The 23,273-nt window shown below is 36.7% G+C and overlaps 1 protein-coding gene across 7 annotated transcripts in view; it reads left to right on the forward strand.

The window, feature by feature from the left end:
• ESRRG (estrogen related receptor gamma) overlaps positions 1–23,273 on the forward strand; it is a 472,345-nt gene that overhangs the window by 276,046 nt on the left and 173,026 nt on the right. The window lies entirely within an intron of this gene.

Raw genomic sequence — 23,273 nt, forward strand, 5'->3', positions numbered from 1 at the left:
ACCAGCACTTCACTGACATATCAGTCTATTTAGTAACAAGGAAATTGTGTGCCTTTTAATAAAGGAGAAGAAAATACTGAGGAAGAAAAGAACCAAACTGGTTTTTAATGTTTTGTACTTTAATAGAGAACTGGTGGAATGAAGGACATTTGTTCCAACTAGCCTGTAGCCTGTTTTGTTTTATTTTGTTGTTTTTTTCCCCTGAAAAAGACTATACATTACTTTTTAATGTATGTAGAGAGAGAGAGAGAGAATTGTTTCATCTGTACCTATTAACTACCTAGTTTTGTATACATTTAGGTATACATACTTGGACACTCTGAGATAAAAAGCAGAAAACCCAAACAAAATCCAGCATTCTAGTGCTGATGAGTAGCTTATAAACTTGATTTCAACGTATACTCAGGATTAAATATTAGTATATCATGGGAGCTGTCATTGATTCATTTTTCTTTATGAGAAGCTAGTTATTTTGCTGTGCCTTCATATTATGCTAGCAATGAATGTTGTAATACTGAAGAAAAAATGCTAATAGTAAATATAGCCCTAGATATACTGTGTGGGAAGGCTGTATAGAGAGGTGACAATGTATTATAGGTAGATGCCCACTAGCTGTCCTTAGTGTCTGCATATTGCATTGCTATTTGTAATTAAGCCAGAGATGGAAAGTGACTTACAGTGACTGTATGTTGGGGATATAACATAGGAACTAAAGAGAACAGCAGTAAATAGACTTGCCAATGGGAAAACAGTTCGAGGTGAGAGAGGGAAGAACCCCCTATAAAACTGCAGAGGTAAATAAATGAAAATAAACAAAGGTAGGATGCCCACTAAGATATGGTTTATAGGTCCGTGCTCAGTGAGCAGCTGTATAGTGTAAGAATGCAATGGCCATAGCTTTCACTTAATTTTTTTTAAATTTTCTGTAGAATAATTTTTAAAAAAATTAGATAGGAAGAGGTTCTTTTTTAAAAGAGCTTTCCTGAATTTACCTTCTTACAGCTAATTTGAATGATTAGTTTAGATAAGCCTCTTAAAGTAGATGCATTTAAATGAAATCAGGGCACATGTCTTTTTGGCTCTGCTGCAAGATTTAAACTAATTCTGCCCCCCCCCTTTGGCTCAACTAAAAGTCTTAAAACAATCCAATTTACTTTCCGGATGTAGGGTATGATGGGTGTGTGGTTGAGTGGACAGACAGAAATATCTAATGCTCAGAAACACATCTGTCTCTGTCTCAATTAATAAACCCCAGAACTATCAATATTCATAGTAGTTGTATTTTGACTGCATGCTGTCATGTGCACATGCACAGGAAACCACAGAGAAAGCTATACAGATGAAATAAACATTTCTACAAGTGGACAATTTCTACAGTAATTATTGTGGAGAGGAGGATCCATGCTAAAAATTGACAAAACATTTTGGGAGTGCACAGACATCTGTCTGACCATCACTAGGTATGCTTTGATTTTAAGGCAGAACATGTTAAAGGATGCAATAACTTAAAGCCATCTGCAACCTTGGTTTTTGCTTTTCAGCAGTGATAATGATAATAATAATAATTAATAATACTTAATAACCTAACAGATGCAATAAATATATCTGCTCATTTTGACATATGTGTCAGTTTAATCATTCTAAATGAATCATTGTGCTCATAACATGAAATCTCTTACAACCTCTGATTAAAATGTAACATTGACTACAGGATTATAGAGCGGACTTAATTTTACTGACTGTTTTAACAGTTGTCACAGCTGTTGGAAGAAGGAAAGGCAATTGAAACACTCCAAAGAAGGGGAGGAGGGGGAGGAACTAGTTTAGTACATTTAAACATGATCCCTGAGTGCCAAACATAGAAAACTGAATAGATTTGTGACTCCAGATAGCTTCTGTGCACTGTACATTTGCCCTTTGTGGCTCACTCTATCTGTTTCATGAATTTGAACCCCTCGACCCCTTCCCCCCATTCAAAAATATGCAAAAGAATGTAATTAAAAATAAACAAATGTGACTTACAATGTTGCATGGATTTTTATTTGAATCTACAGTATGAGAAATAAAATGCACAGATTATGAGAAGTAAGATAAGTGTAATTTAGATAATCAAAGTGGATCTAGTCTGGAGTCACGTACAGTAAAAAAAATACTTTTAATATGATGATAGCCAGTGTACATATTTCATATTATTTTTATAAACAGTATCATGTTTCAATCTGGGAATGGTTTGTGTGTTTACTTATATTGTGTGTGTGTGTGTGTGTGTGTGTAATATATATCTGAGAGAGAGTTTGTCTTAGTTTCATTCTTCCCCTATCAAAATATTTTGATATAGCTCTTATTTCCAAAGAATTTGATTTGGAAATACCTGCAATTTGTGAAGGTGGGGGAAGGGTGGACTATAGAACATTTCTTCATCAATTAGTGGGAAATGACACCCGACTTCACTCTACAGTTACTTTCTTCAAGGTGGAGATTTTTAATCTCACATATTAGAGTCGTTGGTTATCTTAACCTTTTTTAAAAAACAAAGCAAGCAGTTAGAGTTCAAGTCCAAAAGCTATAGGGTCTCAGCTGCCATACCAAGCACACAAGCTTTCTGGTATGAAGTAAACCCAAAAGTGTGTCTGAATGAATAGATTCCTTCTGTGTTCTCTCCTTGCACAGCAAATGGGCCTTCTTCCATGTTTCCGTTTTTGTTTTTGCTTTTAAGTTCTGTTTTTTGTTTTTCATAGACTTTGGCAAGTTTTCAAATCCTGTGGAAAGTGTAAAGGGCTTGTTCTGAAATGGCTCTTTGACAGCTTTCCATTTACTGGGGCTGGCCCCTCTTTTCGTGATGGTTGCTCTTTTTAATGTGTTTATGGTTGTGCTCTTTTATTTACTGAGCCTGGTGCGTTGCAGTGGTAATTAACCCATGTTATTAGCAAAGCCCTTGTGGATATCCATTAATTCTCTTGAATGGCTGATAATTTTCTCCACTGGTTTTTTTTCCCCCCTTTTCCATGGCATGCTGTCCTTTTTTTGAAGAGCCCTATGTTTTAAGACCTTTTATAGATTTATTTCACTAAAGCCTCGACATATAGAAGGCACTGTACCTATAATTCTACACTAAGGAATACCTGCACTCTTTGCAAAGTGTTTTCAAAGATGCTGATGGGGAATGGAAGCAATAGAGAGAAGCGATGGGAATTATTTATTTAATAATTTTTTTCAAAAACACATGCGAAAAACAAGGAATAGTCTGAGCCTTTACTTCCTGGAGCTGCGTTGGAACTGTTGTGACAGTTCAGGTGTTGGTTTTGTTGTTTTAATCAGATTTCAACTTAGCTAATAGCACTTTGGGCATTTAAAAGAAAATATTGAGCCAGCAGAAAAATACTTGTGCTTGCACTGCTGAGAAAAGATAAGGACTGCCTCATTAGCCAAGCCCTACTTTTGCAATTAATTTCAAATACATGGTGCTATTCATCATATACAGAAGGTAACTTGTCTACGATTATATTTAACAATACTTGAAGCATACTTTGCTGAGAGTGTCTAGCAGCTATAGTATGCCCACATTTCTTAAAGCTATATAAGCCAATATTGCACAGCAGTATACAGATTATACAGTGAAAATATGGTATTAAATCCTAATTATTTTTCAACAGTGTGATTAAATATTTCCAAAGGACAATGACCCTTGACATTTGGGGTGCTGTTTTTGCCCCATTGCAAGTATAAGTAAGAATGAACTTACTAACACATCTGTTAGCACCCTTCAAACAAATGGCCCCAATTATTAGTAAGTTTTGCTAATATTATATCAGTCATTACAATGCTTAGGATAGAGATAATACATTTGGAAAGAGCTCTTGGTCAATGTCCCTACTGAAGTTGAAAGTAAGCTCTGCCATGAGATAAGCTTTGCTATTAATTCGTGCTTCATAGCAGATTCATGGAGGAAAGAAACAATAAAATGTTGATATGTTACAAGTGCATATGAGCCTCATGCTAGCGAGCTCTCTGGAGGAAATCTGTGATTATGCTGGGCCAGTTTGTTCAGTTTTTATCTCTTTTACATCCACTAGTCTTGTATTAAATTGTCATTGTCCTAAAGCACATGAGAGAAAAATGAATTGCACTTCTCGACATGCTCTGACAGTGAAATATTTAGCCTCTCTGTCTCCAATCATACTCATGTGTATGTTTGATAGTGCAGGGATGACACCAACAATCTCTGCAGCTTGACATTCCACTTATTACATGTTCTTTTACATTTCGTACATCTTCTTTTACTTTTAGACATCACTGATGTAATCACATGCATATGTACATTTATTTATATGTATAAATCAGTCTACATATAACAGATTGTGTCACACGTGTGCATGCTAAAGTCAGACATTGTATGTAGTGTGTATATACAGTATACATGCAAAGATCTCTCTCAACTTTTCTGCATGCAGTTACCTTTCTAAGAATTTGTTGTTTTCATCTATTGGTTTTGCTTGTCCTAGAAGAGGGAGTTAGCTGAATAAATAACAATGTACATATTAAAGTTCTTGCTTCTGATTTTGTCAGATTCTTCATAGATTCCAACATTTCTAATGTTTGCATTAATATTGTTTCCATAGAATATGCCACCCTTTTCGATAAATAATTTGAACTTCCTAATAATTTATGTAAGTAATCATATTTAGGGGCATTCTTGTAATTTTTGGCCTTTATACAAAAATTCATTGTAAAAGCACACTTCCTCTGACATATGGTACTGTTTTATTAAAATATCATTTGTTTTGTAGAAAAAAGTACCTATCCTTTTTAATGTAAAGCCCAATGCCTTTAGAAACCTATATAAAATATAGGTTCAATTTTAATTTCTTTCAGCTCCACCTCATCCCCACCAAAAGTAATATAAAAAAATCATCCTTTGGTAAATGTTTTAAATTGCTCTTGGCAAAAGGTAAAAGTATAATGATACGTTAATGCAAAAAAAAATTTCAAACTGAATTGTCCTTTTGCGGGATCATGTGTGCTCTCTCTTTATTTCTTACAGGGATAGTATTTCTCCATTTCTGTAGTACTTTGCAGAATAATTCAGATGCAATAGATATTATAAACCATTGCCTTTTGATAAGTGCTCCTTAAAGCGACTCATATTTTTGTAACATTCTGAAAGATTTAAACCTCTTAGCCTTATTTGTTTGTGTAATGCATGGAATATAATTACAGTATTCTGTATTTGCTTCCTTTGTAACAACCAAGGGTATCTTTCCTCCTCATTGCTCTATCGAGAGGTTAGTGTTATTGGGAGTCCTTCCTTTCCAAATAAGTTCTTTTAATTACAGAATCTTTCTGAATTATGAAGCTGAACTTTATCATCTGGTGCAGCATTTTTTGAGCACTTCCTTTCAGATGGAAGTACAATTGAATTTTTTGTTTTAATTTTTTCCTACATCTTTGGTATGTAAAACTCTGCTGCTGATGTCATGTATAGCTCATTTACTGATGAAACTTTTAGAATTGGTTGGGGGTGGGTGCTGTTTTACTCAATATGTGACAAACGTACAATTTTTCTGCTTGATTTCTGATCTTGAGACAGATGACAGGATTTTAGATTTGGGCAACATTTATGTAGAATTTCCTTAAAAAATAATTTGCATGCACACTATCTAATTTGTATCAAACAAATATGCAAACAAAAAAAATTACTATTAAAAATGTACATTGTATCTTCTCAATGACACACCCTGTAACACAGGACATTACACATGCAATTGTGGAGTGGTTCAATATACTGCAGTAACTTAGTATGGCCCGGGTTTATTGAACAGAAATTCCTTTCCCCCAATCTAATCAATCAGCTTATAATATCCTGTGTAGAACTGTGCACATTTGCTTATGCATGTGGTCATGTATTTTACTGAAATGATTCATTTTTTCAAGTAAAAATCTAAAAAAAATAATAATCTCAGCAGCGGTTTTTTATAGGTGGGATAGACGTAGTTGGTTAAAGGGTTGTATTCTGAAGCCAAACTTTAAAACAGAATACTTTTAGTCTGTAGACTATTGCTTTGTAATAATCCCTTGTATCTCTTATTCCTCTGTCTTTTCATGTTGCTTTGAGTGAAACAAAATTGCACATCTCCTTTTCATCATTTTGATTGGAACTGCATACCATATATAATGTGTTTTGGCAGCACTTACCTAGCCAAAGAAAACAAATTAATATTAGCCATGCTGAGGGGTGTCAGAAGTATCACAGATGTGTCGATTTAGCTTTGCTCCATCACACACCCTTTCCTTAAACAACTGGTCAAGCTGTCGCAAGATGTACTGTGGGCTACAAAGAGATTCTAATAGGTGTGATCAGAGATTGATGGATGTAGCTAGTTAGAATGAGAAGATGTTGATGATTTGCTGATGCTTATTTCGAACATCATCCCCCCCAAAAAAGAGAAAAAAAGCCAGAAATTGACAACGTAAAATCATACTTTATCCCATTTAAAATCTTGCAGATGTACCTATATGTAAGTCCATATGAAATGAAGATGCTGACTTGCCCCTGAGCACTAGTTAAATTCTTTCCCATATGAAGATTTGGGTGGGGAGGGGAGGAGGAGGTGGCTTGTTTTATTAAATCCATCCTTATCCGTCAGATTCTCTGCCCCCCCCCACCCCCCCGCTTTTGGTTTTGTTGACAGATATGTTCTTGGAGAAAACTACTTTTGTATCTCACATCTGAAACTTTTAAGCATATGTAAAACTGGAAAACCGAATGAAAATCAATAGTTAATATAATAGTGAAATCATACACTTCTTAACCTAGCAGAGCCGCCCAGTTTAGTCAGCTGGGTTTTTCTGGTAATAATTCTCCACATATTGAAAATGCAACAGAAAGGACTGAACCATTATGTTTTATAGCTATTTGCTTTCATTTAATTCCCGCTCCCCCCCCCACGCAGTTCACTGTTTCGTAATTCCTTCCTCAGCTTGGGTGTAGGGTTCAGTCTTTTTGGAGAGGATAAGTGTTATTGTCCTTGTATATTAAAGCTGCTGTTTTCCTTCTTAAATAGTTCATGGTACAGTTGACTGACAAGTGTCATGGCTAAAATAATTGTCAGAGGAATTAATTTTGGAAAGCTGGTGTACGTTGCTTAGTGAAATAATTCGATCATTTTACTACAATAAAGTGTGTCCCGTAAAAGTACATGCTAAGTAAAAAGTAAATGCCATTTTAAAAACAGCAAAGAATCCTGTGGCACCTTATAGACTAACAGACGTTTTGCAGCATGAGCTTTCGTGGGTGAATACCCACTTCTTCGGATGCATCCGAAGAAGTGGGTATTCACCCACGAAAGCTCATGCTGCAAAACGTCTGTTAGTCTATAAGGTGCCACAGGATTCTTTGCTGCTTCTACAGAACCAGACTAACACGGCTACCCCTCTGATATTTTAAAAACAAGACATTTTGGTTACAATTCTGAAAGCAAACAATGGGAATCACTATCAAAACAATTTTTAATGAAATTCTCAAAAAAAAATTATACAGCAAAAGATTTTTTTCACTATAGTTGTTTAATGGGCCATGAATCTTAGATTTCCACTACTAAATTATATTCATTTTTCCAGCAGTGAAAGAATTTGCTGGCAATCTTCTCAGAGCAGCCGTTAACCTAGTGGGACAGATCAGATGTTTTGAAGTGGCATGAAATGCCATGTCTTTAACCAACTGTTCCCATGAGCAATAAAGGGGTAAAGCCAGAATTCCTGATAACTGAATAAAGGCTTATGGGCACCACATCATTCTTCTATCAGGAGCTGATTGTGTACAGTTGGTGCTGGGTCATGTTAAAAGAGCAGAGCTGCCACTGTCAGTGGTTTACATTAGTATGAATGACACCTGTCCCATCAATCATGGGGCCATGGTGTCACAGATGGAGAAGCAACAATCGGCTGAATTACACAGCATTGCACACTTGGCTTAATTCATCTCATTGTTCTCCTACAACTCTAGGGGATGGCTCATTCAGTTCCTGGAGTCCAGACAGAAGCACGAGATGGGCTCAGGTGGTGGCACGTGCCTGCCCTTTTCTGTTTTATCAGAGGTATTCAGCAAAAGTCAGTGGGTGGGTGTGGGAAGACGGTGCATTCATAGACAAAAGCTTAAGCAGCCGGTTCTTTCATAGGGGAGGATTTTGTAAGTAATCAACTATTCAAACAAACTTAAAATGTCTTCTAAAATTCCATGAACTCTGTCTATATACTTTTATGGCTTACATAAATCCACCTTTACATTTCATTTTTCAATTGCTACATGGTACCTATCAGTTTAAAAGTAAATCGTGCCAAATTCTCCACTGAACTCATTGGGCTTACTCTAATTTACACTGATGTACTGTACGTGAGAGGAGAATTTTGCCCTGTAAAAATGAGGCCCATTTTTCCTATGCCTTACAATCAAACAAAATCTTACAAGGATTTCCCTTTCTGAAACAGAAATTATAATAAAAGATCTACTGTGTATTTACCAGTAAAAGTATCAATATTCTGTAAGATACTTTTTTAAAAATCTTCAGTTTGCATTTTATGAGTATTTTAACAAATTCAACAGGAAAACTAAGGCTGGATCATCATGAGTGTCAGTCTTGGTTTCAATCTTGTCTGCAGCCTGGGATGATAAAGGTGCTTAAGTGCCCCTTCACAAATCATTGCAGTTTTTTCTACAATTATAGGTAGCTACAAGAAAGAAAGAAAGAAAGAAAGAATAAATTAAAAGGATAAATAATTAGTAAGCCAAAATATTTTTCAAATACATTTTTGTCTCAGCACTTGTATGCTATTTCCCAAATAGCTGCTGGACTTAAATGTCCATGTGGTGTTTAGTGGGAGATGTTCTGTACCGGTTTGTTACTTTGAAAGCATTCATTTTCAAGATCTCCTATTTTCCCCTCATCCTTTTTATGTTGTATTTTAGCTGTATGCTTTTATACTTTAAAATTGTTGTCAGTCAGGGATACTCACTGCTGATATTTTTTGTTACACTAATGTCAAGCAGAAAACCTATGGCATGCTAGAATCAGGCTACAGTGCATCGAAGACACAGCTTATGTTTGATTGTGTGTAAATACAGTTAGTTAGCTGGGTTTATCTGATAGCCTGGCAGAAAGAGAGAGGAGTAGTACAAACTGTTTTCAGTAACTGTGCTGTTCATACTCCTGATAAGATTGAGAGTGCTTTCAAACTGCTGATATGCTTTAAATAAGAAAAGAATAATCACTTCCACTGGCACCGGCTTATCGAGAATGAAGTAAAATGCCAACACTTTTACATTAGCAAAAGTAAATGTTTTAGACACTTTGTGCCTTTTTCCATTGAATTAAATAGGAGGGTCCATTTGAGGGGCTACAATGAATGGAAGGATTTATTACCTTGACAAAATTACAGGTGAATATGTTGAGAAAGGCGGCCTCAGCAACAATAAGAACTCGTTTGATCAGTGGGTACAGCTATTTCATGCATTCTGTAGAGAAATTTGGTATTTTTTTCCTTTCCCATCCTATTAAATGCAACTACTAAACTTAAAGGTGCAGTTACTGTGTATTCCAATATATTTGTCTTGTTCTTTTTGAAGGTATCAGTGACACACATTTGAAATTCAGTCATAATACTATTTTAATAAAATAATGCCTGAGCATTTACTACTGTGACCCAGCGATGCTCTCCCTTGGTGTGTATTTTCACATCCGAGAGAGAAAATGTATCTCAAAATTCACTCTGGGTAAATCTGGCATATTTGCAAGAAAAAATGTGAGTCGTCATCATCAGTTTACACTGCTTACCTTATTAGAGATACAAGACAGGCAAACTCATATCTTTTATTGGACAAACTTCTGTTGGTAAGAGAGACAAGTTTCAAGCTACACAGTGCTCTTCCTCAGGCTGGGAAAAGTACTTAGAGTATCACAGCTAAATACAAGATCAAACAGATAGATAGTTTATCTTTCGTTATTATCCTCACTGGATTTTCTATTTTTGTTTTAATTCTATTACTGTTATTTCTAGCTTATTTTCTCTTTTTCATGCCTGCAAATAATTTTGGTGTATTCAGATTTGATAAATGATAGTTCACGAGTAGATTGATTGATTTTGGATTATTATTGATTACTCTCAATGAGATCACTGTGACACACTCAGATCGATAGTATTCGATTAACCAAAGCACCACTGTTCTATACATTTAGCAGCAGTGGGGAATTTAGGAACGGAATGTTCACAAGCTGATAAATTGACAAAGCATTCAGCTTTAAATAGCCCTTTGTTTGGTATTAGCTTGCCAAAATATGTTTCTTTGGAAAGTTCGTTTTCACAAGTCTAAGCTTTCAGTAAAAGAAAGGTCATTGGTTTAAGGTTTATTAAATTTTAGCTAAAAACAACTGGCTCCATTTGGGTGTAAAATAATTTAAGTACTTACTGCAGGCAACCTTCATGCTTTAGAGCTGTAGCTCAAAGGTTTCATTCTTCTATGAAGATGTCAACTGTAAATATAAAAATGCATCACTGAAAATGTAATGGGTTTAAAGATTCGAACTGAAATAAAAAATCCTGCCTGGGGAAAGCACTATAATCAAAATAAAGTAGACTTAACTTTTTCCTGAAGAGGGCATACTTGGAAGCAATGCTTGAAGGCAGGAGGTAGTGAGGTTGGCAGGGTTACTCCCTTTCCCCCCCTCCCACCACGTAGTGTTGCTTTGAATCAAAAATACACAGGTTAACCGCTAATACCATACAATAGGTAAATTGCTGCTGCTGCTGCTGCTGTTGAAGTGGAATATTCCATCATTCAAAGCAACTTTACAATCTCGCAGAAAGCATCTTGCCATATTAAAAGCCAGGTTCTGAAGTACTGTATTATTGGAGGCTTTTTTATAGATATTAAATTTCTTAGGAGATAAGGGGCCAAACTTACAGATGACGGAGATTTTAAGTGCACCGTAGTTGCAGCCCTGGGTTATTGCTAAGCAAGAATGTTGCAGAATGCAGATACAAATATTTGACCAAAATAACTAGGGCTTTGGATCATATTGATATTTTGAGAGTGATCTTCAAAGGCACAAAAGGGAAGCTACACTCTAACCTCTCATTTGTCCATTAAAAAATCTTCCCCTTTATTTTTTTAGCAGTTTGGGTCTGATCCAATGTTAATTGAAGTCACTGGAAAGATTCCCATTGTCTTCAATGGGCCTGATCAGGCCCTATTACTGGGGAGGGGGAACCTCAAAAAACGAATGACTTGGTGGCATTGTAGACAAATGAAATCTGTGGAGAAGCCAAGCCGAAGCACAAGAATTCATCTCCAGGATGTGACATTTGTGCCAGTAAAGAGTTGCCGAAGGGAGGCGAGTGAGCGTGGCCAGGAAATACTAAGATCACTACCACATTTTCTGTATCTTCTTAAAAGCAGTGGTGGCATTATGCCAGGCTCCTCAGCCCTCGATAGTCTAAGAAGGAGGCAGAACAACTCTGAGGCTGAAATGTCAAGGCTCAGTAAGAATGATCCCCTGTCCTTAGTTTTGGCATCTGAATTACAAGAGCAGTTAAAGTATTAAGCTTGTTTAGCGTTTTTTGTTTTTTGTTTTTTTTTGGGAATGAATTCCTAACCTTCCATTACAAACCGGGGGAAAGAGTTACAGAATATAATACACAACTGTCTAATGCGTATTATCCTGACATACAATATAGCTAGAATATCATGAAGACTCCTCATACCATATAAAAACTGCTAAAGAATGTCATAATCTTCAAGTGAATTTTCCTTCATGAGATGTAAAATAAAGTTTAGTGGCTAGAGAACTGCCTGGATTGGCATCAAACCTACATTCCTTTCTTTATGAAAGAGATTTATATGGGTGTTTTAGGAGATGTAGGAACTTGGCTCTTAGACAAGAAGCATCTTGGGCTTCTCTCCTCCACGGAAGAAAGGTTACACACAAGGTGGCACAACAGGAAAAATCAAACATCGAAGGCCTGGTTCCCAGAGACGCTAAGTGCAGTAAACTTGAGAAGGACTAGTTGGGAGACGAAGTAGCTAAGAAGCACTGGATATCTATTATTGTGGGAGGAGGGGGGCTGAAGTTTGACCCCTCTCACTAGTAGTAGTACTACGTAGTTTCAGACCCCTTTCATTAATGGCGAGTCCTTCTGTTGTCTCCAGAATAAGATCTATCTGTAATAATAAAATTAAAGAGGAAGGTATTGGTCCAGCTCTGCACCATTAAAGTCATAGGGATTTTTGCCATTAATTCAAGTGAGAGGGGATTGGGTGTTATGGCGAACCTTTTTAAACACGAGTGCCTAAAGTTGGCAATGCCGGTACTGCAATGAAACTGGCCCGATTTTGAAGGATGCTGAGTACTTGCAGCTGCCATGGATCTTGCTGAAATCCAGGGTGTCTCAGCACCTCTGAAAATGAGGCCAATTTTAATAGATACCTGAACGTGGATTTATGTGCCCAGTTTTACGCATCTAAGTATGAAGATGTTGGTCTTCTGTCTTTATTTCCAAGTAGGCATGCCGAGTGCCCTCTGTGTGGGAGTTGAGCGCCTTCAGTACATCACTGGAGGTGCTCAGAAACTTCCAGGATTCAGAAGAGAGAGAATCTTGTCGAATTTCTCCATGTAAAACTAAGTGCGCTGGCTACTTGCACTGTAGACTCGTTTAGCCTGATTCTGATCTTACTTATGATGGTTTTACACTGTGATAAAAGTTACGATTTGTATTGAGTTTTTCTTTATTTACACCAGTATAATTGAGCTCAGAATCAGGCCCTTTGCATTTTCTGTAAATGCACTGAAGAAAGTTCCTCAGAAGCAGCAAAAATCCATTTATATAAAGGTTTACAGAGGAAGTTTTAATAATAGTAGACATTTCTGCTCAGACAAATCTATTTATTTTTGTACAGAAAGGAATAGGTGAGTTGCACAGAAAATGTTTAAAAATGGTGTGTTCTCAGCATTTTCAGCTAACATTTTTATCAGCAGAATAACTTCTAGAGAGGTTAGGCATGAGGATATGTTTTAGCTTTTTGTTATAGGACTAAAGATAAACACGTACACATAAAACCCCATGTTTATTTCTAAACAGTTGACAGTGGAAAAGTAATTGAAGATGAGGCATATTTTACAAGTCTTCCTTTTTCAAGTTCAGGAGCAATCAGGTCTTTGTTTCCAGTTTAGCAGAGCAGCTTTTTGTTGTAGAGCTGGGTTAGTGAGGATTCACTGAGAGCAGCACAAACCACAATCCATCAGCAGACTGCTAGTCAGCAGCAGGTGTGAACAACATAAAACAGGATTAACACTGAACCAAAGTGTGCACTAAAAACAGAACCCCTGCCTTGCTTTTACAAGGAAAGCAAGATAGAAGCATGCTAGCACCGTACACGCCTTGTTTACTAAACAGTGTTCAAAATGCTATGTAAATGGCTATGGATCAGCTGCAGAGAAGTAAGTACAAGAATTATTGTGTAATTCTGATTTTATTTAAAGAAGCTTTTCTTTTCTTTTTCTTTTATTGAATTGCATAAATGAGTTAAGTCCTGTGTTGGAATTCAAAGTTATGGCTTTAATGTCTGTTGGTGGGGATTGGGGAAATAAGAAATACTTGATGTTACGGATGAGAATGTCATCTTTAGTTTTTAATTTTCTGGCTATTGATGCAGGGGAAGGCAGTCTGTGCCATAATTTTAAGAGTATATATGTGTGATTTGAGGCTTAATTTCTCTGTGTTCATTTCTTGCGTACATATATTGTTTTAAAAATTGTTGAGACACAAACACAGATCTACTGCAAAATATATTGTTTATAGTCACTATATGCAGCACCAAATTCTTCCTTCACTTATACCCATGCAGCTTCATTAAAGAGAAGGGGTTGCATCTGGGGAAGTGGGGGGAGAATTTGTCCCTTGTAATTTATGACTGTTTCTGAGCCACTCTCACCTCTCAGTTAATTAGATTTTATCTGACCTGAGCAATTTTGGTCTTTTAGGAAAACCCATATATAACTTGAAATTGTGTTTTTATAAACATTGTGTGTAATTTCTCACTCTCTTTCTCTGAGTTTCTTACATGTCGATCCCTCTGGCCAAAGCTCAGCACCTAACAACTCCCATTCAGACACCAGAATATGTAGCTAGATTTAAAAAAAAATCCTCCCTTCTCACTTAGACGCTTGAATGAAGTGGGTGGATTTTTCAAAAGCATTCCGCTCCCAACAACTCACCCCTCCGTGGAGAAACAATACAGATTGCTTGCTGCTGAGGTATTATAACAATCTGACCCTGAGCACTTTTGACAACTTGGCCATAGTCTCTAGGTTGAGTACAATTAATTTAGAAGTTTAGGCCTTCTTTCCTACACCACTTTCATGGGAATAGGATTGGGAAGTCTTCAAAAATATGAGTTATTTTCTTGATGGGACAGAATTAAATATGTATTTATGCTTTTTTTTTAAGTCTCCAATAATCACTTTTTTAAGATGCTATATTTTACTGTATATATGTCTTTAGATATGTACAAATTTCCACTATAATTTGCACACACACTAGCTGCTTTTCAGAGTGTCAAATTCTTCCCTCAGAGGCACATGCAGAGCTCCTATTGAAGGCAAGTTCCTGATAAGCATATGCTTCACTGAAGAAGAGGCCTGTTACTTTAAGGGGATACTGCTGAGGGCCCAGTCCAGCAAACACTACTAGGGCATAATGCTTACTATTCTGAAGTCAGTGGGACTCCTCAGGACAGTAAGCAATATGCCCAGCCACAAGTAGTTGTTCAAAATGCACTGAGATTAATTTTGAAGTCAATGAGAGCTGCACATAGGGTGACCAGATGTCCCGATTTTATAGGGACAGACCTGATTTTTGGGTCTTTTTCTTATATAGGCTCCTATTACCCCACACTTGCCGTCTGGTCACCCTAGCTGCACAGGTATATGTGAGAACAGAAGAGGGCCAAGAATTTACTGCCTTGTCAGTTTAAAAACTCTTCACCTAAAGTGCCCCAAAACAACAAAATTAGATTATGTACCAGCAAGTTTCTTAACTCCATCTTTTAAAAATTAATTCTTTTTTTAATAATATATGTGTCAGCAGTGTCCATAAGCAGAAAAGGTCTAGATGTTCTTGCAGTCCAGCAACCTGAACTGTGTTTTCCACTCTTCTTTTTTTCTGCACTTAGATGAAAAGATTAGCTTTTGGTGGCAACCTTGTATGACAGTTTTCATCCCAGAGGGAACATTTCTAGCCTAGTTATGACTTCATGAAAATAAGAAGGATTTTTTTCCCCCAACGGTGGCCTAGCACATCTTCTAGCAGATCTAACAATCTCTAGCAAGGCAAACACACCACTATAATACAGAGGGTTTTAAAAAAAACAAAACAAAACCTACAGGTTAGTAGTTCCAGAATTATGGTATTAAAATATGGTCAATACATTTGACATCAACTGTCAGTAGCACAGTGTGATTGTCTCTAAACAGGATGTTCTGGAGTGTTCAAAGTAGTGAACGTAAATGTTATTGAAAGTTGGTTACATAATAATAGTTAATGAAGTCAGGGCCTGTGTGATACCACTTTTAAATTGATTCTGAAGTGCACTATTTTTACCATTTTCCTGTTATGTTACAAATCGGTTACTATAACTTCAAATGCTTTTCTGAAGAGTATAGTCCTCAGTTCATCATTTTTATCATTTCTATAAGTCACTGGCACCCAACTCTGTTCGATAACTCTGGCAGCATGCCCATACAATCCCTGAATTTTTCCACCTTTTTTCCTTAGCATAATGATGGCCAAACCTTAAAAGGTTCAGACGCTCGAGTCTGTACACATAAGCATATAAAAGTTTGGATACTTATCTGAAGCTTATCCAAACTGCTTAACCTCTCTGCCCTCAAAATCAGTCAGGAAATCCCATGGCTACAGACTGTCTTGTGAGATTTTCAGTAATTCCTGGTTTCTGCCAGATTAGAAATATACCAAGAATAGCCTTTTTGATGGTATTTCAATATTTTCTTTCTGTTCCAGCTAATGCTAGAAGGTATATTAAATATTTCTTTAAAAGAATCTTTTCAAAACTCAAAATAGATTGAGGTTTAGGTTTGGTTCATATTTTGGTTTTGGGACAGTTCCTAACTTATCCAAATAACTTTAATTTAGGGTCTGACGCTGTTTCCACTGAAGTCTATGGTGAGTTAAGCCACCTTTTCAGTTGGAGCAGAATTGAACTACCAGCTTTTGTGATAACAATATTAAACAGGATGCACCTTGTTTTTGTTAGATTTCACATCACTATACATCTCATAAACACTATTTTGATATTTTTAAACAATAGCTAAGCCCAATTGCAATTCAACCACATAAGATATTTTCCATGTTGTTGTTGTTTAATATTTCTATTTAGTGGTGTGCAGAGGCCCCCATCAGGAATAGGATTTATGATGCTAATTGCTTCATGAATATAGAGGTAGTACACTTTCCCTACTCTGAGAGGTTTACTGTCTAAAAAGATGAATAATATACAAAAGCTGGAGCAAAAGGAAATATATAAAATTCTTATATAGGGAATATATATGTTTCTGTGAGTGTGTATATGCATCTGTGTGAGGTACGCTTTTTTATTGTGTAAATAAATATTGACTTCAATTGCCCCTCAGCCTATCTATGAAATGTGGGATAATTTCTTGTAGGTGGTTCAGCAGAAGTGCACCATGAGAAGGGATTTGAAGGAGGACAGGGTGGATTCCTTAGATCAGTTCTAGGAAAGTGCATTTGATGCACAGAGAGTGTAGCGTGAGAAAGTATGCAAAGGTCCGTGAGAGGAACAGACATGTGGTCAAGGCTGGTATCATGGGCAGAGTGGAAGGCCTGGGGAAGGATGCAGTAAGGGGTAGGTATGGATAATGAAAACAAAACAAAAACAGTTGTGTCAAGGGTCCCAGGCAAGTAACCACTTACAGTATTTTATTATGGGCAAATATATATATAATATATAATTTTCTTGGAAACATGAATTTTTGCTTAACATACTAATCAGCTATCTACAGGTTTGAAAAGTTTACACTTACATAAATATTTGTTAACCGGTAAAAAAAAATTTGGGGCACCAGTGAAGTTTATAGAGAGATTAATGTTTTGGTTTGTCTGTATAAGTGCCAATCAGAATCTGCCAGAAATATTTCCAAAGATTTTAAAAAACTGTTTATTCCTAATTAAAATGCATAGTGCTGTTTTTTCCTAGCTATTCTCTTCCAAATGCACTGTGCAGTGAAGTTCCACAGTGGAAAAAGCATATTAAAATGTTCATTTCCAGAAAACAGAGACTTTTTGTGTTTACTGCTTCATCTATTGATTACACTTCTTTCATAGGCCATAATGTTTTCAGTAATAAACTATTACCTTTGCACATCTCTTGAAACTGGAAGCAAAATAAGTTCAAAGAATTAGGGTCTGATCCTGTATATATATTGAAGGCGGAGTGGGAGTTTTGGGTGCACATGTAATGAGTGATAAGGTTTTGTGCGGAAACCATGAGCATTTACTCTGAAGATCTTTGTTCTAAACCAAAGAATAAAAAACACTTGTGTGCAAAAGGTGAAGGGTATTTAAAAGTAGAAAGCTATGCAATGGGTTGTTTGGTTGAATGCTTTAACTTCAAAAGCATCAGCTGTTTTAATGAATACTCTTTTGCTTTTCCAAGTTGTTTATAAGACCTCAGGTATTCCTTTCATTTTACATTTACTTCTCAGTGATTTCCTGGAAAAAATGGGAATAGTGAAATTTTTCTCCAGGAGACTGGAGTAAATCTTTATTTAACTAACTCCATATATAGAAGTGTAGATAAAGTTTGTTTCCCCCCCTCTACCTACTGCTTTCTGCTACACTGATGATAATGTACCTGGAAGGAAAAAGCATTCCAAGCTGAGACAGCCAGCGTCAGACAGGGCAGTCTGCCATCTGTCCCACCTGCTGCATTCATGTGTCCATCTGGTTACCGCAATAGCTCATTGCAGGCTTCAACAGAAGAACATTTAGGCTGAAAAGAAGGCAGTGTGAATTATTTAGGTAGCTAGTGTAAATAAAGAGAGGGGGAGAGGAGGAGAGAAAAGGGGGGAATGGAGAAAAGAGAGAGCGCTCTCTTACTCCTAGATGCTTTGGAATGCATTTAATGCATGAGAGCATTTGATTTGCATATAGATTTAGATGTATGGATCATGGTGAAGATTACAAGCCAATGAATTTTATCTAGATTTAGATAGCTCTCAGCCTGGTTTGCACATAAAATATAGCCAGTTTCAGGAGGAGACTCTTTTGGGACTTTTAACCTAAGTGAAACTGATGAAATGTAATGCTTCTAGCTATTAGTTTAGCAGAAATAAAATATTTCCCTTTAAGAGCTTTTTGTGCCCTTTGTTAACCAAGATTTTATAACTGCTTTACATATTTGATGCATTATACAGTGTGTGTGGTTTTGATTTGGTTGTAGTTAGTTACATTTATAGTCATCTACATTTTCGTCTAGGAAGAAATGCAGTTAGAAAAGTTTTCCCCCCCCTTCCCTTTTTCCTATTTGGATTTAATTGTTATTGAATAAAACACATCAGCAATTGAATAATTTTAAAACCAGAAATGTGTCATACACACACACACACACATGCACACACAAACACAAAATATGTATGTGCGTATGTACACACACACACACACATGTATGTACATATTCATACAAAACACCTGCATCTCATCGGTATTTAAAATGGCGATGAGCAAATAGTCATGCATTAATACAGTAGCCTTCCAAAACAAACAGCTGAATTTAAGGCCTGCTTAGGTTAATTTTAAAAATCAAGCAACAGAAGGGTTGAATTTCAGTAGATAAGGTCATCATTATTATTCGCATCTAAAAATAAATTATTTCTAGAAAAGATAAATAGCAATCAAGTTTAAATTTAAATGCAAGAATGCAATCTGACTACCTAGCACATTAGCTATATTTCTGAAGCTTTTTAAAAATAGTCCTTCCATGTTATTTCTTTGATATATGAAACTCTTTAGTTTATTTCAATACTACATTTTATAAAGTAGAAAATAATATTTTACAGGGTTCATATTAGGCTGAAAGGGAAGTATTTTTCAGTTTCACAAGGCTCTCTTCCATTCTATTTTTAAATATCTGAGCTTTTCCTGAGCCAGGCAATAAAGGCAGGAACCTAATAAGATGAATCCTTGAAAATGTGGCAGGGTTTGGTGTCATTGTTTTGCCTGGTTTTAGATCTGTGCAAGAAAGTGACATAGCATCTTGAAATCCCAACAGCCTGACTACTTCTGTAAGATTTGCACAAAATTTAGCTGCAGCCATCAAAGGGATTTGAGTGGATTGGATTCTTTAAGGTTAGTCCATGTCAAACCTATTAAGTTCAATTCACATGCAAAACCCTTTTTACGTTTTTTTAAGCCAATAAGGCTCCAGCTACTATTAAGGCAACATCATGTACTTGCAGTAGAATATCCATGGTAATGGATCACCCTATTGGCACGCGGAGCTAACCAATAATCCACTTTGTCTTCTTTCAAATTAAGAGGGGCTGCATCTTCCACAGTAGGCAAATGAAAAACGGTTTGAACATACAAAAGTTGAGATAGTTGAGAGCATGGTAAAGAACCCAAGTTATATATTCAGAATGTACATCTTCTATCTACAACACGATCAACAAAATTGTTGCTAAATGAAGATTTGTATAGCCTATGGGTGCAGGTTAGATAGTTATTTAGTTAACTTTCCATACACTGTTCCTCTTGCTTTTGAATGGTTGTGGTCCCTGTAAATTGGCTCTATTGCTTAATTCTGAATAGATGTACAATATGTGTTTGACAGTAAGCAGAAGAAATCATTGTGTTAGTGAATGTACTGAGCAGTATATATGTAGTGGGCGGTGGATACTGCAGGGACATACTTTCAAAAGAGGTGCTTAATTTTCAATTTAGAGACTGACATGGATAATTTTTAGGGTTTCCACGTGTCTCAAAAACCCGGAGGAGGACATCTATCTGTGCAATATTCTGATGATTCTAGAAGTTTACCAGCAGACTGTACAAGGGGCGAGTCGCTAAGACACATTGCCTCTTTTATACCATCCCAAATCCTGAACCAATCTGAATTTCCCCTTTGGTGTCAGTGGGAGTTTGGATTAAGGACTAGGAGCCCCAATCCCTTTAGGAACACACAAACTCCTCCTGGTGCTCAGCCATTCCCAGGAGTTGCTTTTCATCCTGCAGGGTTGGGCCCCCAGTAAGTCCTGCAGGATTGGTCCCCAGATACTGTGAATGCCTTTACATGCATATTTTTTGTTTCAATTTCAACTCATAGTGACTTAAGTCTTCATAAAATATTGATGGCTGAGCCTACAAGCCTTTATTCAGAGAGCCAGATCTGGAAAGTTACGTGGGGCTTTCTGCACACTTCCCATTTTTCCAGTTATTTTATTGGGAATTGAAAATGCTTGGCACATCATAGGAAATGTGAAATGCTGTGGGACTATCTTCGCATTTTTCTTTTTTCCTCCTTAGTTTATTGTTTGTTTTTGTTTTTTTTATCACATAATAAGGATAGATGGAAATAGTCCTTGGTATTTATTTAGGCTGCTGCTTTCTTGTATGTGATATTTGAAGGTATAGGGTGCTCCTTACGTAAAACATTGCAAACACCTGTATACATGAGTATCTTTGTGTGAGTAGCCCCATAATTACTTCTTGAGTGTATTTTTGCAGGATCCAGGACTTAATTCTTAAAATGTCAGTGTTATTGTCTTAGTGAAAAAATATTTTTTTGGTATTTGGATGAAAGCATCATTCGGCAATGTGAAAAAAACTCACAGGCAACCTAACAGCCTGACCCAGCACCCCTTATTCAGGGGTTTTGCCTGAGTAAGAAGTGAAAGATCAGATTCATTTACTAATAGTCATCTCACTTATTTTGAAACTTATTTTGAATTCTGAGCTAAGTTACACTGGCCTAAGGCCAGAGAAACTCTGTGGCGGTATAACTGAACTCGGAAATTGCTCACAGTTCTTTGTTCTTTATGGCCTAAAAATCCTTGCCTCTGTAACACAAAATAAAAGAAAGTTTTAGCAGGTAAAGGCTATTTACAACCTATGAAACATTTTAGTTATAATGTAAATTTATATTTAGTGGTTTATCTTACCACAATTTATAGCTGACAGTCCAGTCTAGCTAGTTAGATTTATATAGCGCTTGCAGCTTTTAATACTGATGCCTGATAGCATTAATATGACTATTTATGCCATTATTAATTATATCAGCTAAGTAGCAAATAGAGCATCCATGTTGCTACTTAATAGCATCACATAAAACACTCCATTATCCCATCTGCAGCATGGGGGGAATGGTGGTGGTGTAAACTGCATGAATTTTTCATGTATTAATATTTGGGGAGGATAAGGTTAGTATTTCTTTGGGGAGGGAAGTGAGGGGAAGGAGGTAGTTCAGAATTCTGGGTTGGATTCTCTTTTGCTTGACGCCTAAAGATATTTTGTTGAGAAGATGATTATGATTGTTTCGCTGAACAGCTTCGTTGTAGCGCAAGAGTTATGTATTTGTTTGTTGTCAGACACCACTTCTGGCAAAAGCGTGCTCTCCTTTCATATTTCTTTAAAGTGTGCAGACTACAATGCAACACCGTGTCATCCTGCATATATTACGATAAGATTACAAGGATTCTGATAGTAGCAATTGTTATATTATTAGACATAGTGCACACACCAACCCCGTTTGGCAAAAGTAAGGATAGATTCACCAGGGATGTAAATTGTGGCCTTCTAGCTTTCTTCTTAGTGTTTAGCAGCATTTGTATGAAGGGGGGCAGGGGAAGAAGCAGCATTTGTTTGAAGCGGGGGAAAAAAGACCAAGGAAGACTGAAGTTCATTTCTCAGAGTGGCTAAATTATCGTATTGCCTCAAATTACAAATTCGTTCCACAGCAGAAATGAGTCATACTAAGGATTCATTTGGGAAGGCGAGAGTCGAACCCACTTCCCTGCCATCCACATATTTCATCTCTAATGCTGCCAATCTCTTACTTTTCATAATTGCTGAATTCGTTTTCCAAAATTAGCGAAGAGTATGGGGAAAAGTTAAGGAAATGAAGTGGTTTTGACTAGCTCTGAGTGCCACTGGAGATTTAGCTGTGTCGTTTTATTGTGAGGTGCCTAGAACACTACAGCAGATACATCATACAAATAAAATGTATTATTTGATTATTATATTATTACTGTTGCAAGCCACTAGAGAATTGTTGCAGAAATGAAGCGATCACAGCGTGCCAAGGGGAAACATAGGTATAGTGAGATATCAGGCTCTAAATGAAGCACTCTCCACCTGTCTTTTCCTGCCAGTGGAGTAGCTTGTCATCAGCAAGAGCACAGCTCTTGCAATGCACTGAGAATCCTGCATGCTTTCAGCAAGCCTTAAAGATTTTTGTCTGAAAAACCTCACCATATGAGCTTGGATTCCAGGAGGATGTGAGCACGGTCCCTGTTCAGCAAAAAATGTGCTCAATCTGTTTCAGGCGAGTTCCCTGAAAGATGGGTTAAATCAACTGATTGAGCTGATTTTCCCTCTTGAGGTGATATTTTATTTATATGATAAAATGCTTGGAAAGTGATTAATTTGTCAGGGGAACGTCTTGTTACTGTAAATTTGCCGAATGTGTAATAAAATTGCCATAACACAGATGGGAAAATGAAGATCTTTTAAAATGAAATAACTGAGCAGTCTGCCTGCATTTTCACCAGTTAATTTTAATTTTGTTAAATTTCTTCACCATTTTTTTTCTGAAGAAAGCAAGCTGGGGAGGGTCTGCGCTGAAGGGAGGAAAGAGAATGGGGGAAGAGGCTCTTCTTGTAGCTGTATAGATGCCCTTACTCTCTCCCTGGATCAGAGGCAACTGATAGATTTATCAAATTTCTGTCTGGGCTGATTGATTCAGTTAATGTATATAAATTACACAGGTCAAACTCCTCTTTCTAGTAACACAGAAGTTAGAAATAGAAACCTCAAAGGAGACCATAGCAGGCATGTGGTTGTAGTCAGTAAGAAGCACCTGAAGCAGTTCTTCCTTGCCTGTTTCTGCAGGATCACTTTCAGTCAGCATCCAAATAGTATAATGCTCTTATTATTCTTTTACAGCAATTGCTTAATGTAAGGGAGTGGGAAAG

Source organism: Mauremys mutica, chromosome 3, assembly GCF_020497125.1.
Source record: "Mauremys mutica isolate MM-2020 ecotype Southern chromosome 3, ASM2049712v1, whole genome shotgun sequence".
In the NCBI taxonomy this organism is placed as follows: Eukaryota; Metazoa; Chordata; order Testudines; family Geoemydidae; genus Mauremys; species Mauremys mutica.